Here is a 5,452-nt window from a genome sequence, read left to right on the forward strand (position 1 = left end):
CCATGGTAAGACAGACTGTCTACAAATGGAGAAAGTTTAGCACTGTTGCTACTCTCCCAAGGCGTGGTCGTCCTGTAAAAATGACTGCAAGAGCACAGCATGAGGTAAAGAAGAATCCCAGAGTGTCAGCTAAAGACCTACAGAAATCTCTGGCACATGCTAACATTTTTGTTGACACATCTACAATAAGGAAAACATTAAACAAGAATGGAGTACATGGGAGGACACCATGGAGGAAGCCATTGCTGTCCAAAAAGAATATTGCAGCAGATTTGAAGTTTGCAAAAGAGCACATGGATGTTCCACAGTACTACTGGCAAAATATACTGTGGACAGATGAAACCAAGATTGAGTTGTTTAGGAAGAACACACAACACTATGTGTGGAGAAAAAAAGGCACAGCACACCAACATCAAAACCTCATCCCCACTGTAAAACATGGCGGAGGGAGCATCATGGTTTGGGGCTGCTTTGCTACCTCAGGGCCTGGACGGATTGTTGTCATTGATGGGAAAATGAATTCCACAGTTTATCAAGACATTTTGCAGGAAAACGTATGACCATCTGTCCGCCAACTGAAGCTCCGCAGAGGATGGGTGACGCAACAGGACAATGACCCAAAGCATACAAGTAATTCAACAAAACAATGGCTGCAACAGCACAGAATACGCCTTCTGGAGTGGCCCAGTCAGAGTCCTGACCTCAACCCGATTGAAATGCTGTGGCATGACCTTAAGAGAACGATTCACACCAGACATCCCAAGATGCTACACTGAAACAGTTTTGTGAAGAGGAGTAGTCCAAAATTACTCCAGATCGTTGTGTAGGTCTGATCTGCAACTACAGGAAACGTTTGGTTGAGGTTATTGCTGCCAAAGGAGGGTCAACCAGTTATTAAGTCCAAAGGTTCACATACTTTTTCCTCCCTGCACTGTGAATGTTTACATGTTATGTGCAATTAAACCATGGCAACATCTAATGTTTGTGTAGTATTATGTTCAGCAGACTGTGTTCTTCTATTGTTGCGACTTAGATGACGTTCAGAGCACATTTTATGCCCAATTCATGCAAAACTCCACGTAATCCCAAGGGGTTCACATACTTTTTCTTGCAACTGTATCATGAATGAGGGTTTGCTGATTCATAAATTAATCCCAGTCTAGTGGCACATAATTCTATTCTAAACTACCTTGGCATAGTGAGTATACTGTCTAATGGTCTTGTGTCTATTTCTTGGTGCTAATTCACAGCCAAGTTAAATGTATCTATACCCTTGTTTTTATAGGTGCTTGCAGTAGCTTTCATTCAATCAGGTGTGTTAGAGGGGCTGAGGGTGTTCTTGAAGTTAAGGCACAGAACAGAGAACCCAAGTTACCAAGCAGCTCCTGGAGGGGTTATGTTACATGTTTACAACACTGGTGAGGGGATAACAAAGTTATTGAACCTGTCTGCCTCTAAGCTATTTTCAATCTGGTTCTTGAGATTTCTCCTTCGCTGTCTTTGTAAAACATTTCCACTTCTCCATGCATCCTCTACTGCTGGGGAGCAAAGATATGTACTGTGGCTGTCCTGCCATAACAAAACAAACCACACAAGTGAAATGTAATTAACTTTTTTATTACAAAATTCAAATAGGAATAAATAATGATAAAATGGAAACAAAAAGCAACACCTGCCAACAAAAAAGCAAAGTGTGCTGCTGAGAGCCTGAGCCAGGCACTCATGCCCCCTCCACAGCCCAGAAATCCAGTGAGCACTGGAGGGGCAGAGCAAGGAGCTAGTGACTGACAATCACCACTCTCTGCTCACTCAAGACCAAGAACTGAGCAATCAGTGGTCTTTGGTCAGTCAGTTCTTGGTCTTGAAGGCAACGGGGAACAGATGCAGCATCTGAATCTCAGTGCTGACGTCATTTCGCTGCACGATCCCAGGTCGTCAGTGAGTTTTTACTGTGTTTTTTGGTGTCACATTGTTATAACTTGATGACTGTCTCTGTACTATAATAAACCTTTATATAAACTACTATATTATCACTGGCTTCCTGTTGGCTCCTAGGTGAGCTCTATCTGTCCCAGTGGGAGTTGCCTTTTACTGCTGCCTAAGAGGAGGAATTCCAGAGTAGACGTACATACACCCAGGGAGGATTTTTGTTTGAGAAACATGCTTGGTGAGTGTGCATTTGATTAAGATGGTGGCACTCAGTCTTTTGGTTACACTACAAGAATTTGCTTGATGGTTGAAGGTCTTTTTTATCTGAATATATATGGACTTTGATATAAGAGAGACTTCACTGTTGGCACATTGAACACTGTTTACTTATTTGGATTGTTTTTAATGTTTTTGTTATATTCACTGGTGCTGCATTATTTCATGACATTGCAAGTCTTTAGTTTTGGGTATATCAGCCACATGTTATCCCAGTGCAGATTCATTACAATACGTTTATCAGACTGATGCTGCATCCACCTAGGTGAGTATGATTGGTATTTTGAAATCCCACACTTCTCTCTGAAATGTGAGAAGCCAATAAGTGATTTGTAATGTAAACAATTAGTTTTGGGTGAAGTAATCCTTTAAATAAACCACACCGCAAGAGACATGTTGAAATATTTATACAATTTATTAACACACACTTTAAATGAACAAACTTTCTATAAAAGTTTGTGATGTCCTTATTTAACAGCCGTTTTAATTTGATTAGGAAATTACAACAGATTTTTGGCACAAATGATGTGAAAAAGCCATGCATAGCAAAGCCAATTTGTCATAGCGTGTCAAAATCATCTTACACTCTCATTTTCAGTGACTAAATTTATTTTATTCATTTGATCTTCATCTACCCACATTAAAGTATGATATTATGAAATCTCAAAGATGAGAAAACTCTGTTTTGCCTTGACACTTTTTACAGTTTTTATGTTTTGTTTTTCTCACTGGATGGCCCACTGATCAAGCTTTTAGTAAGCACAGAAGCAAGTTGTAGTTGTTGTCCACAAAACCTTTGCAATCCTGCAGGTGTAGTCATGAAGTTGTAAAACTGCTTTTAAAAGAATTCAAATAGGATAAAATGATAGCATGCTGCCAATTGTTTTTGAAGGAAAAAACAATATTGCCTGAAGGATCTCCAGGACTGAATTACAATTTCCAAGCTACATTTCAGTATGGAGGGGGCATTCTTTATAGAGGCAGGGCATTGCTTTCTCTTCCTAATGACTGTTGATCTGATGATTTGTGAGAAAATATTTAAGAAATAGAGGAATAGGTGCAGACCTACAGAATGAATAAAGCAAGAGCAGGAAGGTGATTCCATTGCAGCTCCTCCAGTATAGCTCCTCTCCAGCAACCTCTCAGAAGAACAAAAAACAACACAGAAGGGTCTTCAGTCATCAGAGGCAGTGCCGCTGAGGGGACAGGTGCAGGAGAGGTCCGCTCTCCTCCGCGGAGAGGAGACACCCGCTCTCATCCGCCGTGGGGGACTCGAGGTGAGGTCCGCTCTCCCCTGCCATGGAGGACACGAGGAGAGGCCCGCTCTCCACCACCTTGGGGGACATGAGGCCCGCTCTCCACCACCTTGGGGGACATGAGGCCCGCTCTACACTGCCTTGGGGGACACGAGGCCCGCTATACACCACCTTGGGGGACACAAGGCCCGCTCTACACTGCCCTGGGTGACACGAGGCCCGCTCTCCACCGCCTTGGGGGACATGAGGAGAGGCCCGCTCTACACCTCCTTGGGGGATACGAGGAGAGGCCCGCTCTCCACCACCCTGGGGGACATGAGGCCCACTCTACACCGCCTTGGGGGGCATGAGGAGAGGCCCGCTCTACACCACCTTGGGGGACACAAGGAGAGGCCCTCTCTACACCACCTTGGGGGACACGCCGAGACCCGCCAACAGTGCACATCACTACACCCACCAGCTTAAGGTAAATGACATTTTTTGTGCTGCGCTCTAGGGGCAAAATGATTTTGAAAAGAGTAAAAAAAAAAAACACCAAAAACGTTAAAAAAAAAACAACCACACCATTTTAGTGCTGCTCTCTGGGGCCTAAATATTTCAAAAAGAAAAAGAAAAAAAAAGCACAGCACACCTATGCACAATCAGGTACAAATTTAATTTAAAATAAAAACAAATATTTTCAATAAAATTGGTAGCTGACTATGCATAGGAACGCATCATCATATGGTAGTGGTGAAAATTATCAGTGCCCTCCCAGTTTTGACTGTGGTAACTTATATGCACCCTGTTTATTTTCCTAGGGTCGCCATTGGTCACAATTGTAATGCGTGGACAGACCCACCAAGCAAGCAGCTGTGCTCCACCCTGCTCCTGAAAGGCAGCCCAGCCAACAGACACACCAAGCCACAAGAGGAGCCTTCAAGCAGACCAGCCTTCAAGCAGACCAGCCTTCAATCAGGCCAGCCTTTAATCTGAGCTGCCTTTAATCTGAACTGCCATTAGTCTGAATCGCTTCTCGGCCTTTTGGCTAAGATCAAGTGTAGTATCTGTTCTTATCAGTGTCCAGTGGGGGTGCTCCCGGCCATTCTAGCTTTGCGGGCATGGCTGTTGTATAGTACCCTCACTGGTATGATGGGGGTCCAGAAGGCTAGTACCGGAGGGACAGAAACCAGGGAGCGCCATGATGCGTTCTGGGGCCCTGGGAGTAATTCCTCCGGGAACACTGGAAAGACCCAGTAACTCCTTATCTGGACGGATCTACCTTGGTCTGGTCAGGGGCTGAGGAGGCAGAAAGTCCGCAAACTCGGTGCCCCCTGAGTAGACGCTCTCAGGGGTGCCACTAGTAACACCTGGGTGTGGGACCCCACTGTGTGAACATGGCACATGGTCACTGTTTTTACATTCTTTTTGCACAGCGCCCTAAGGACCAGGCCTTTTGGCTAGGACCAGGGCAATTTTTGCTACGGGCCTCAGGGCCTGGTCTGTGCACAATTTGGCACGGTACCACTTTTTTTATTTTCTATTTATTTAATTTATTTCACCTCCCACGTTTGTCACTTTTTCTTTGCTTATGTGTGTGTTTTCACGGATGGAGGGTGTGGGTCCTCGGGCCTACCCTGAAGTCTAGGGGAAGGATGTGTGGCCTTTTGGTTCCTTCCTCCCCTGATCCCTAGGGGGCTTTTCTTCGGGAGAGCCCCCTGACCAAGTACTGTGTGTCTGGCTTCGGCTGGACACAAGGAAACGGTGGTCCACCAGGCCTTTTGGCCAGGAGGACCAATTGGGAACCTTGTCCCCGTCAGGAACTTCGTGCCCCGGGGGAACAGGGTAAGCGGTCCAAGCCCCTTTTGTGGTAGGACACAGCACACCCCTGAGTGCACTTTTTCGTGTGGTGTTTTGCACTTGCACTTTTTTTGTGAACACTTACGGGTTTTTACGTTTATAGTTGCACGTTTGCGGACTTAAAAAAAAAAAAAAATTAGTCTGAATTTCCT

General features: G+C 44.8%; 1 pseudogene; it reads left to right on the forward strand.

Annotated features, from left to right (window-relative positions):
- The first annotated feature begins 4,468 nt into the window (after positions 1-4,468).
- Positions 4,469-4,629, forward strand: LOC149461332 (U2 spliceosomal RNA; annotated as a pseudogene).
- Positions 4,630-5,452: the final 823 nt, after the last annotated feature.

The sequence above is a fragment of the Staurois parvus genome, unplaced genomic scaffold (assembly GCF_062004578.1).
Source record: "Staurois parvus isolate SC_StPar_1 unplaced genomic scaffold, SC_StPar_1.0 ptg000205l, whole genome shotgun sequence".
Taxonomy (NCBI): domain Eukaryota; kingdom Metazoa; phylum Chordata; class Amphibia; order Anura; family Ranidae; genus Staurois; species Staurois parvus.